Here is a 13,808-nt window from a genome sequence, read left to right as displayed (position 1 = left end):
TTTTCTTCTTCTACCTTGTTTCTATTCTCTATTCTTATTATTTCACCTCCTGCTACCCTCTCAAAATTATTTTTCTTTTAGTTACTCATCTCATCTTCGCTTTTCCTTTCTTATAATAGTCTTAATCTTTTCACACCTTTATTGACAGTTGCTCATTTGTTGTTGATAGTGGAGTTGTGAGGAGGGGTTATATTTGTGGGTGTGGGGTTTGTTTGCCAGGTTGGTTTGCTTTGTTTTAGCAGCACCTGTGCAACAGCACACGAGATGTGCTGGGAGTTGTGACTCTCAGTCAGCCAGCTGGAGGGAACAACCCACCAAATATGGACCCAACAACAACTAAAACGAGACCCAACAACAATTACAACAAAAGAGCTTACATAAGTGGCACAAAGGACATCCCAAAAACATCCAGCTTAGGTGATCAAGGACACTGAGTTACAGACTCCCACAAGTGTCCTACAAGTATCCTATTTGAGTTGGGCTGACAAAGATAAAGAGAATCAGATATAAGATTGGGAATTATTTAAGTGAAAATTAGAGAAAATCAACATATATTTTATTATTTAAAATAGAAAACTTTTGATATTGAAAAACAGAGTCAGACATAACTCAGGTTATTTTAGATATAGCTATAGATATAGATGAGCTATAGATAGATATGAATGTGGATATGGACATAGAGATACAGATAGATATAGGTGACATATAGATTAGATACAGATATGGATATGGGATTAGATAGATATAGATATACATAAAGGAATATAGATACAGATACAGATATAGACAGGAAATCTCTCAAATAGTAAAGGAAGCAGGGGGGTTTAGAAAAGTCCTAGATGTTAGGAGAAACCTATACAAATTTCATCGATACTCTAACTTCCATGACATAACTTCCATTGACTTTAATAAAAACATGCTCATCTTCTGGGATTCGGGGTTAAGTAACAAGCCAACCCATGAAAAGCAAACATGGTTGAATGCCCCAGATTTACATTTTATATTAGGAAATTATTGAAAATGAATATAGCTAGGCAAACAGTTTGCTCATTTTAGAAAATGCTCTCTTTTTAAATAAAACAATGTCTTCATTAAGATTCACCTCAAGAACTTTTATTTATGTCTTCCAATCTCAAACTATTTTGTGTGGACTCTACCAAGTCCTAATCATTTCCCTACTTTAAGAAACACCATAATTTTTTGAGCCTAAAACTCTAAAAATAAATTTGCTTAACTTCTCTCTGTTGAGATGCTATAATCAAAGTGGTATTCTCCCTTGCTGCAATAAATTTAATAAAGTGTTCTTTTCTTTTTTTATTTCAAATCCAGTTTTTCATCCCTTTTTAAAAAAAATATAGAATGCTTCATAAATTGTGTGTCATCTCTGAGCAGGGGCCATGCTAATCTCTTGTGTATCATTCTAATTTTAGTAAATGTCTTGCTGAAGTGAGGACTAAGGTAATTTTTTCTTGACCCTCAGGTTTTTCTGGGGGAAGGCTACAATAGTATCTATTTCAGTGATTCTCAAATGAGATACTTGGGAATGTCTGGAGACATTTTTTTGTTGTCACAGTAAGGGGAGGGGGTGCTCTCAGCACCTATGGGATCGAGGGGGTAGAAGCCATGAATGTTGTGAAATATCTCAGTGCACCAGAGAAAGAATCTCTGACAAAGAATTATCTTGTTAAAATATCAATAGTGCTGAAGATGAGAAACCCTAATCAACTTCATTACATTGCATTAAAGATTAAACAAGATAAAACTTTTAAAGTTTTGGCATACATCCAACATTAAATATAATTTAGTCATTATTATTATGAATGTTTATCAGAACATTTAAGAAGATTCTTTGTAGACACCTGTTGTCTATACAAATAAAAACTCTTTTTAATTCAATAGCATAATGCTACATGTGTTCTTATCACTGAAAACCACCAGGGTCACAGTGGAAAGACATGCCATTTCCAAGACTGCAATGGCACAAATGCCCACTCTGTACTTTCTCAGCCTAAAATGGGAACTTTCAAAATGCATGCAGCTTTGTCTATAAAAATTGTAGGAATCCAAAAGTTTATTTTTCCACAGATATTTAAGCATTTTCAATATGATATACATTAAGTATCATTGTTCTTGGCAATGTTATTGTTCCATAGAGGCCTTCAAAACTACTTTTAGTTTTCTCTTATTATACAGTTTTTCCCAAATTGGCAAAAATCTGTTTAGAATTAATCACTGCATTATTTTCAAAGGGCAGTTTACTTCCTTCCATGTAGGATAGTGCTCTTTTCCAGAATTGGAGGTATTTTTGGATGGATTAGATCTCATGCTTAATAAGTTTTGGAGAGCCTTTGGAAACCAGAATCCAAAAGTGAATTCTAATTAATTGACCATATCATCCAGAGAACAGAAGTAATGTGATGAAATCAGTAGCCCACTGATCATACCTCTATTTTCTTTCAGTGTCAATTAATCCTGAGCTACTACCCTTTAACTGTGTGGTATTCTGGTAGAACTGCCATCCACTGTGCATGCAAACAGGCCTATCACATTCTCTCCCTCCCTAGAATTGGATGCTCAAGCCTCATTGCAAAAAGACAGGAAGCCATTCAACATTTGTCTTTCCAAACTCAATGTGGAGGAGACTAGTCATTAGATCCTGACTTTCAGTCCAGGTTACCCTCATCACTACTCATCAATTTATAGGTTTCTTAGACTATAAAAAAAGATCATTTATGATTTCTAGAGACTTGATAATAAATTTATTTTAATTCAGCCAGTCATATTTGTTACATCCAGAGGCTTTCCACTGATACATTATTAGCTTGTGTGCACTGACATATGCTCATTTCAAAAGCCTTCTATGTTCTGAATTAATTTCTGAAAAAAAAATGGGGAACACTTCCAAGCTACATCAGGCTTAGTGAATTATAGCAGCAGCTTCAGACCAAAAGGTTCTCTTTAACATTCTAACTACAAGAAAAATCTGCTACAAAAGGCTTAGGGATTTCTGCCATACCCCCAAACCTGAAATGATAACACCAGTCACAGTATCATTGTTCAATATGAAAGGGACAATGTATTTCATTATTAATGTATTTCTCACATTTTATGCTTAAAGAAAGTCTATGACTAGAAATTTTTGTCAAAGTAAACCTCATCCTGATCAACTCCTCACCCTCTAAAGCGACATGCTACAATAAAATGACGGAGAATAGCTGAATCTCATCTGTGTATTCGTACCATCAAGGCTATAAATATTAATTCCAGAGGTGACTACAAGGAAACTTGGCTGAAGAGGAAAAAAAAATCTGTGACTAGCAACAGAGAAAAAAGAGTGTGTCTGGGAAACTGGCTAAAGAGGCTAACTACTTAATTTCTTTATTTACATGAGAAAGCAATAACAATAAAGGTTAAAGGTTTAGGCTAGTTATTCAGTAAAGATTAATATGCTTAATTCTCTCAGCCCCTACCATCCCTAACTACTTCTATGCATAATAATGACCAGAATGGTAGCCCATACAGTTAATGTCACTTGAAGGTGTGAGTATAAATCAGTGCTATGGTTCACTTTATACTGCTTATGGCTCTGTAGCCTTGTGCTTTTAAAGTATGGCCTAACTTTTTTGGAAACTTGGGGCCTCAGGGACTATACTAATTTACATAAGGATCTGGAGAAGAAACACTTCATAAAATTTCCATGTATAAATTGAAAGATTTCTGTGAAATGCACTAGTTAAAATCGGTGATAAATTCCTGTTACCAGCCATCTGGTTTAATTCTGCTAAATGGAATTTGGTGTCCATAACGAAAAGGAATAGAAAGTACCAGAGGGGATTTTTTTAAACTTGGAAAATATAAAAAGTTGACAGATTTTTCAGAGTTTCCTTTAAAATATCCCTTGATATTTTTCCTAACTGGTTTGTTTACATCAAAGTATGTAAGTAATTAAATACATGAGTAAGTAACAAAATACTCAGAGATGTTATAGCTAATCTGGCTTTAATAGATAGCTGTTTCTTTAATCAGAGTTGGAAAGATGAATTTAGTTCTTATTTTCCCATTTGAAAACTATTAATGGATATCATATGAAAAAAATTAAGAATAATGACATTTACCTTGCAATGTTTAAAAACTTATAACTCATTTTTGTGTTTTCAGCATTTGACAGGCAAGTAAATGGATTATTAAATGTATATTCTCTGAAGTCTAACAGAAGAATAGTAAAAAATATTGAGAGCTTAAAGTCTGTGAACAAATGTACAAAACAAAAAATCTTTGAGTCTTCACTATGGTAATTCAAGTTAAATATCTACCTAGCAAATAAGTGTACAACTACTTTCATCGAAAGGTGAAACCTAACCTTCCTCCCATGAGATGTAGGCTGCTGTTAGTGATTGAACTTCCAAAGGAAAGATGTTGCAGTAATGATACTGTGTAACTTCTGTGACCAGATCATAAAAGGGATTTTGATTTCTTCCTTGTTCTCTCTCTCTTAGACCACTCTTCGGGGGGAAGTCAGCTACCATATCATGAAAGAAATTCAAGAAGCTTTATGCAATCTATGTGACCAGGCACTGAGGCCTCCTGCCAACAGCCATGTAAATAGATTCTCCAGCCCCAGTCAAGCCTTCAGATGAATGAAGCCCTTTTGGCATATTTACTACAACCTCACGAAAAACCCTGAAACCAGAACCACCGAGGTAAGCTAAGCTGTTTCTAAATTCTTGATTCTAACAAGTTGTGAGTTAATAAATATGCATTAAGATGCTATATGTTGGAATAACTTTTTATGTAGCAAAAGAGAATTAATATATTATATATACATATATATCAAGCATCACTGATTCTTTTTTATACATACAGCAAAAGAGAATTAATATACCATATATATGTATGTATATATATTTAAATATCTATATATGTGTATATGTATGTATACATGTATATAGATAGATATCAAGTATCATTTCCATTTTAGGAATTTCATGGTCAATTTGACATTACCACAAATCCCAATAGGTCAAAATAGTTTATTAATTATTCTGTTCCTTTTGCTTACTTTGATAATGGTGCCTCCATCTAATTCTACCCCTATGGGTCTCAGTTCTATTAAGATCAGGAAATCTACCAGATGAGTCTGGCTTCCCACAACAGCTACCACAAAACTCACCAAAGTCCCTTCATGATTGCATTTTATAATATCTTGGCCAAGAGCCTATCCTCTGGGCCCTACAAAAGAGTAAGCTGAGGAAGTACTTCACTCATAATTCATTCCAAAATTGTTGTCTTCCTAAGCACTCACACTCCTTCTACAGCATGCCAGTGAAAGTTTGGCATTTCATCCTCTAACTAAGTATAAAGCCACCAATAAGTCCAGGCATTAAACAATTTAGTGGATTGTTATTATACCACTCCCACATTCTCCAGATACCATGTTAATTCCTGAATCCTAGATGAATGCCTCCATGAATTTGACTCCATCTTATCTGCTATTTAATTTCCCTCTCCTGATGACTCAACCCTAATATTGACCCCATATATACTACTTGTATTAGTTTCTTAGGGTACTGTAATAAAGTACACAAACCAGGTGACTTAAAATAACAGAAATAAACTATCCTACAGTTCTGGAGACTAAAATCCCCCATGAAGTGTTCAGCAGAGCTGTGATCTCTGATAGCTTTAGGGGATGGCTTTTCTGGTCTCTTTTAGCTTATAGTGTTTGCCTGTAGTTCTGCGTGTTCCGTGGCCTTTGGATGTATGGCCATCTCTCTCTATGTGTCATCATGTCACCTCTCCTCTGTGCATATCTGTTTCTGTGTTCAAATTTCCTCTTTTTAAAAGGATGCCAGTCACATTTGATTACGATCTACCCTAATGAACACATTTTAACTTAATTTCCTCCACATAAACTCTGTTTCTAAACAAGATCATAAATCAAGGTACTGGGGATTAGGATTTCAAGATATCTCTTTTGAGGGACACAAATGAACCCATAATTCCTACCAGCCTCCTACCAACAAATACTAATTTTTAAAGTCCCACACTGTCTAGTATAGTACTTTTGACCTGCATTTGAAAGTCTACTTATGTGAGGGCAAACTAGTTATATGCAGATTTTTTATTGCAGGGGCAGTCTGTGCCCCTGACACTGGCATTGTTCAAGGGTCAGCTGTATAGGCTATATTTTCCCTACAATTCTTGTCCTTGTGTATGATGAGATTTAACTCTCATAAACCTGGAGGAAATGAAGATGGGTTTGAGGAAAATTAGCATCCACTTGTGAGACAACAGCCATAGTTAAAATCTTTAAGAGAGCAACAGGGGTTTGTTGCTGCTTCAAAGAGCAAGGAAGATTCAAGGGAACTTGGGATTTCAAAATTTTCAGCCTGTTCTGTGACTGTATGTTTTCCCTTCCATATACTATGTACAGTTTCCTCTCCCATCAGCAACACATGAGAGTTGCTCCATTGACTCACTAAACTATGCATTTTCCTTTTAAATGTGAAACATTTTGGTGGGTTTATAGTGTTTTTACACTGTGTTTCAATTTTCATTTCCTTGATTGCTAATGAGGTTTAATGGCTTTTCTTATATTTATTGATCACTTGGATATCCTCTTTTATTCCTGTTTAAAGTTCTTGCAAATAATTTCTATTGTAAATTTTTACTTGGTTTTATTAATTTTAGAGGTTCTTAATAGGTATTTAAATGTAATTTCCCACACTGTAGCTTAAATTTTTAATTTCTAAATGGTATCTTCTGGGACACAATAATTGGTTTTTCAATCCTAGTCCAATTTTATAGAACTTCTTGTGGTTAGTCCTTTTGTAAACTGTTGTATAAGTTTTTACCTGTGTCAAGGTTATTAGGTATATCCCATATTATATTATAGGAAATATTTGTTTTTCCTATGTTTCCTTTGAAAACAACTTGTTAGGAAGATGGTGTGATGTAGGGTAGGGTTTCAATTTTTTTCACATGTCTAATATCCTAACTATTTAATTTCTTTATTGCCCCACACTAGTACAGGTTTCATGAGTCAGGCGTCCAGATATGCATGGGTATATTTCAAGGCTCAGTCTTATATTACATTCCATTAGTCTGTCTTTGCATAAATACTGCATTGTTTACATACCAGAATTTTATAATAACATGTTAGCCAATAATGAAAGTTTTTTTCACTTTTTTTTTCACAATTGCTTTGTTTCTTCCGGAAAATTTTATTTTAGAAAATGCTTGCCAATATTGAAACTTCATCAGAGGTTTATCTAGGAACATATAGACTATTTGCAGGAGAAATTATGTATTTATTTGTAATGATTGCATCATACAAATCATAAGCATACCGGGCCAACTCTGCAGGTCTGCATTAATATCTTTCCATGCTTTTCTGAGTTTTCTACCAAGAGAATTTTTCATAAAATTTCCTAGATTCATTCTTGCTTTTTTGCTAATTATACTGGCTATTTCAAATAACTTATTTTTGTAAAAATTTTAGTTTCTATATATGTTCATTTCATATGGACTTGCATTTGACTGTGTACACAAACCTGTATGCAGCAAATTTGCTAAACTCACTTTTTTATGATCCCTGTTTCTGTCAAATTTATTAGAAAGCATTAGAAGGTAAGAGGAATGAAGTTTTAAGGTTTTTTTAAAACTGGAAAATCCAGATTAGCCAAATATATAAATTTTAATGTTTGTTTGTATTGTTAACCACCATATATTAAACTAATTTCTTAACTGGTTTGACTACAATCTTTTTTTATTCAAGTAATATCTTAAATCATAATTATTTTCCAATATATATTTGAAATGAAACTTCTGGGAGTTTGATAAAATGTATGTATGTTAATCTTTTTTCTCTAAAAAATAATCAGAGGCCCATCTAACCACATCTGAATGAAAATATCCTAAAATGTTATCTCTTATTTATTTCTGATGAACTATTATATTTTAAATAGTTTCTATTTTATAATTTTATTTTCTAAAGTTTCATTTATATCTAATATATATAAAATATAGAATTTTATAATCAGGACAATTTCTAGAAGTCAATTTCACTTATGATATTTTAAGAACTGTATAGTGTACCACAATGGAGGAGCACCTATTACTCCTTTAGACATACTAAATGAGGAGTCCCCTATATTTGACATGAATTTATCTATTTAGGGTGAACTCACTTATTAACTCTAATAATATGTTACATCTGAATATTTTTATATACATTCTATGTACATAACCATAAAACAATGGTACTTAAATTTCTTATTCATAATGCTTGCAACATTTTTTTAATTTAATGACTTGCTAAGGGCCTCCAGTGTAAGTAATATTGAATGTAAAGGGTCATAGCAGTTACACTTGTCTTGATTCTGACATCTAAATTTTAAAATTTCAGTAACTACAATGTGTACTGTATGATTTTTGCAAATACCTTTTATAAGCTGTATAAAGATACCTTATATTTCTAATTTGCAAAGAACTGTTTTCATTAATGAATTTAAAATTGTATCAAACACTTTTTCTTAAAAGCATTGAGAAAAATATAATTTTATTCTTTATTCTGTTAATGTTCTAAACTATATTGATTGTTAAGTCTGTTCTATTTTTTTTGTTTTATTGTTGCTCAAGTATAGTTTTCTGCCTTTTCCCTTCACTCCACCCCACCACCTCAGCCCTCCCCACCTTCTTCCCCTGTTTCCATTAAGAATGGCATCATAAATGAATCAACAAACAAGTGTTGGAGAGGTTGTGGAGAAAAGGGAACCCCAATGCACTGTTGGTGGGAATGCAGACTGGTGCAATCACTGTGGAAAACAGTATGGAATTTCCTCAAAAAACAAAAAATGGAACTACCTTTTTACCCAGCAATAACCCTAGCAAGGATATAACCCTGCTAGGATTATATCCTAAGAACCCTGAAACATTAATCCAAAGGAACCTATGCACCCTGATGTTCATAGGAGCACAATTTACAATAGCCAAGTGCTGGAAGCAACCTAAGTGCCCATCAGTAAATGAGTGGATCAAAAAACTATGTTACATTTACACAATGGAATTCTATTTTTCTCCTTTTTAAAGGTATTGCTAGACTAACCTCATTGTTCATGTACTCAATTTTTGCTTACATATATACTTATTATCTCAGTTACTGAGAGTGGTCTGTTAAGAATCTTTCCCATGATTATGGATTTTTCCATTTCTCTTTGTAGTCTTGTTAATTTTCACTTTATAAATGTTGAGCCTATATTATTAACCAAACACATATTTAGAATTATTTCGTTTCCTGGTAATTTGATTATATTGTTACTGTGAAGTATCCTTATTGTTACTCAAAATCTGCTTTGCTTAACATATAGTTATTCCTGTTCTCCTTTCTTAGTTGCTTAGAAGGTACTTTTCTTTCAGCCTCGCTTTCAAATTTTCTATACATTTACGTTAGATGCGTCTTATGTAAGTAGCATATAGCTGGGATTTTTAAAAATCCAGTCTGATAATATTTGTTTTATGTGGCCTCTATAACCAATTTCTGTGCAATATGATCACATACAAATTTTGGTTTCAATCTAAATCTTTATTATTTGCTTTCCTTTTGTTTCCTCTGTCTTAAGTTTTTCTCTTTTGTTGCCATATTTTGTATTGTTTTTTCTTATTCCATTTTTTCCTAATGTTAGCTTGGTATGCACTTTTTATGGTTTATTTTAATAATTACTTTTGTATTGCCACCTCTATCCTTGACTTATCAAAATCTAATGCTAGTTAATACTTTGTTCTCTTCCTAGCTAATGCAAGAAACATTAAAACATGCTAATTCAATTTGTTTCCTTTTGAATTATTTGACATTATTTTCATGCGTTTATATTCTGTGAGTGTTTAAACCTCAAAATATTTTATTATTATTTATCCAATGTTCATTCAATTTTACCTGTTTTATTTCATCCCTTTCTGAACTTCTGGACTTTTATTTATGGTTATGTTCCTTCTATCTAAAGAAAACTAAGCCCTGGCTGGCATAGCTCAGTGGGTGGAGCACGGGCTGGGAACCAAAGTGTCCCAAGTTCGATTCCCAGCCAGGGTACATGCCTGGGTTGCAGGCCATAACCCCCAGCGACCGCACATTGATGTTTCTTTCTCTCCTTCCCTCTCTCTCTCTCTCTCTCTCTCTCTCTCTCTCTCTCTCTCTCTCCCTTCCCTCTCTAAAAAAAAATAAATAAATAAAATCTTAAAAAAAAACAACAACAAAAAAACCCCAGTGAGGTACTAATATATGTTAAAAAAAAAAGAAAACTAATGTATTTTTTTTTGTAATATATATCTGATGCTAACTGATGCTATCTGATGCTAACAAATACTCTCCATTTTTACTGGTCTAAAATTATCTTTATACTTCAATTGCTTCCCAAGGGCTATTTTTACATTGAAAAGAATTCTAGTTTGAGCTGTTTTTTTGAAGGTAGTCTGATTTTTCCCCTTTTTGGCTGCTCATACATAATTTTTCTTTGTCTTTTTAAATTTTTCCTCAATAGTTTTAGTGTGTCTGACAAGCAAAATCCTAAAATGAATCCCCATGATTCCTGAGGTCTGACATGCACATACTTTCTCCCAGTTACTCAGTTAAGCACTCAAGTAGATACTCCTGTGAGGGATTTTGCAGATATAACTAAGGTCTTACAACTTAATCTCCAGATAGGGAGTTCATCCAGATGAGCCTGATAATCACACGAGCCCTTTAAAAACAGAAATGTTCTCCAGCTAGTAGCAGAACAGGAAGCCAGGGATTTGAAGCACCAGCAGGTTTGATTCACCAGTGCTTGCTTGAAAATGGAGGAGTTCACACAGCAAGAAGTGCATCCCAGTTTGAAGCAGCAAGGAAACAAAATCTTCAGTCTTACAAACACAACCACACACACTCACACATACATGAGCTTGGAAGGATACCTCTTCCAGAACCCTCAAATAAAAATCCAGCCCAGCTGATGCCTTTATCCCAATTTTCGATGCCCTGAAAAGTGCGGGACTTCAGACCTACAGAACTGGGAGTTAGCAAATGGATGCTATTTAAAGCTGTTAACTTTGTGGCAATACGTGTCACAAAAGACAGTTAATACAGCGTGATGTTCCTAGGTTCAATTTCCTTCACAAGTTTACTCCTTGGGCACTGTGGAGGTTTCCGAATCTGAGATATAATGGCTTTCAATGGTTTAGGAAAATGGTCAGACATTTTTTTTACTTATTTCTCTTGCATTCTCTCTTTTTCTCTTTCTTGCACCTTGACTAACATATATTAGACTTCTGGCTTTGCCTATGCCTCTATTTTTTTTCCTTCTAATTCTTATATTCCCCCTGCTTCTTTAAGTATATTTTCTTCTGACTTATTTCCTTTCCATTTATTCAGTCTTTTGTTTAATCAGCTAATTTGATTCTGTATTTCGTTATTGAAGTTTTCAAGTTTAGTCTTTCTATTTATTTTTGACATTTTCCACTTTTCAGCTTCAATTCTCATTCTTTTCTTTTTTTCATCGAACATAGTAAATACCATTGTTTTAAGTGTCTGTTAAGTGGTAGCCAATACATTTTGGCTTGTGCAGGGGTACAAGTCTGTTTCAATTGTTAATCATTTTCTATTTAATTTCAACTGTTTTCAGACATCTGTTTTCTGTTGTTCCTTTTCTTCTTGATTTTTTCCCTGCCCTTTGTTCTCCTTGTTGGTCTGGTAACTTGTGTATGTGAGTCCAACATTGACTGTAAAATAGTTGTAAAGTAATTTTGAGAACTACAGTAGTATTTTCTTCTGTGAAGGATTTTGGTGTGTTTCCTCCAGGTTCTTATTGTCACCTATAATCTAGAATCATCTTTAAATAATTTCATAGATTCGCATGTGCAAATATGAGCTGCAAGCTATGAAAAACCTACTCTGGCTGACCTTTATTCTTAAATTACAGCTCTTTATGTTCCCTGCCTAAAGCAAAGAGGGTTCATCAGGGGGTTACCTCTACCGTTGGTAGGCCCTGGGCATCAATTTCTGTTACTTTACTTTTTCAATATCTTCAAAGATCCTCTCAGTCTCTTGCCCTCTCAATTACCCCTTTCAGTAACATCAAGAAACCTGAAATCTGGGTTAAACTTTCTGGTTCTGCCCCCTTTACCCAAATCTGATCCAGTAATTCTTCACTACTTATTAGTCCTCTAACAATATCAAATGGATGACTTTATCAATTTTGTTAATCAGAATTATTCAGACAAAAGTAGAAGGTATATCATATTTATCAATCTATGAAAACTACCTATTGATCCTCCCTGATTTCATATTATTCCTGGCCCCAAGAGACATCATCCTGAATTTGGTTCATCTTTTTATTTTTTTCAGTCTCCTCTAAGGTCTTAGATTTATCACACATATTTTAAACTATTTCATTTAATATTATGTTTCTAGTATCCCTCCATACTGTTGCATGTAGCTGTATTTGATTTATTTTGTTTGCTGTATATTTTTCAATAGGGTTAATCAAGTACAGATAATTTATTGAGCCTCTTGTCAATGAAGATTTTACTCACACTGTTGTTTTATTTTAAGTATTACTGAGGTACCACAATAATTTTCATACACATCTCTTATTATACAATATTCTGTATGCAGAATATTTTCTATGAGGAGTTAATGGCAAGAAGTGAATTTGCTGTCCTGGCTGATGTGGCTCAGTGGATTGAGCACCAGCCTGCAAACCAAAGGGTCACTGTTTCAATTGCCAGACAGGGCACATGCCCAGCTTGTGAGCCAGGTACCCAGCAGGGGGCACGTCAGAGGCAACCAAACATTGATGTTTCCCTCTTTTTCCCTCCTTTCCTCTCCCTCTGAAAATAAATAAATAATTTTTTTAAAAGGGAGTGAATTTGCTGAGTCTTAGTATGTGTCAGTGTTTAACTTTAGTTAGTAATTGTTTTTAGAATGTTATTGACCTAATTCAACTCACACATAAACCATATGAGTTCTCATTACTTTATATCATTATCAACACCCTACTTTCAGACATTTAAGTTTTTGCCAATCTGGACCATGAAAAGAGGAACCTGTTGTATTTATTTACATTGATCTAATTGCTAATAATATAAATATATGTTCATGTATTCCCTAAACAGTGAATTTTTCTTATGTGAAATCTTTTTTATGTCTTTTGCTAATTTTTTCTAAATATTTATATAAATAATTTCATATTTATAAGTTATTTATAGATTCTAATACCAAATATTTATCAATTTTACACATTGTAGATATTTTTTCCTGCTTTGTAAATCATATTTTTTGTATCTTTGTGGTGCCCTGTGAAGAACAGCACTTTTAATTTTTTTGTATTTTATTTTATTTATCTTTCTAATTATTTTAGTGTTGTTCAAATACAGTTGTCTGCATTTACCCTCCCCACTCCCTCCACCACCCCAGCCATTCCCACCTCTCCCTTGCTTCTACACTGTCTTGGTTTTGTCCATGTGTCCTTTATAGTTATTCCTGAAGACCCTTCCCCCTCATTGACCCTTCTCACCTCCCTCTAGTTACTACCAGATTGTTCTTAATTTCAATGTCTCTGGTTATATTTTGCTTGCTTGTTTGTTCTGATTAGGTTCCACCTAAAGGTGAAATTACATGGTATTTGATTTCACCACCTGGCTTTTTTCACTTAGCTTAAACTGCTCTCCAGTTCCATCCATGCTGTCACAAAGGGTACTGGTTCCTTCTTTCTTTCTGCTGCTAGTATTCCATTGCGTAAATGTAGCAAATTTTTTTCATCCATTCATTTACCGAT

At 33.8% G+C, this 13,808-nt stretch overlaps 1 non-coding gene across 1 annotated transcript; it reads right to left on the bottom strand.

The window, feature by feature from the left end:
- Positions 1-1,348: 1,348 nt before the first annotated feature.
- On the bottom strand, positions 1,349-1,454 carry LOC114493596. The gene has a single exon (XR_003684230.1). It is a non-coding gene; the product is annotated as a U6 spliceosomal RNA (small nuclear RNA).
- Between the last annotated feature and the right edge of the window lie 12,354 nt (positions 1,455-13,808).

The sequence above is a fragment of the Phyllostomus discolor genome, chromosome 1, assembly GCF_004126475.2.
Source record: "Phyllostomus discolor isolate MPI-MPIP mPhyDis1 chromosome 1, mPhyDis1.pri.v3, whole genome shotgun sequence".
In the NCBI taxonomy this organism is placed as follows: domain Eukaryota; kingdom Metazoa; phylum Chordata; class Mammalia; order Chiroptera; family Phyllostomidae; genus Phyllostomus; species Phyllostomus discolor.
The sequence above is the reverse complement of the archived record's forward strand: the minus strand, read 5'-3'. Positions and strand labels throughout refer to the sequence as shown.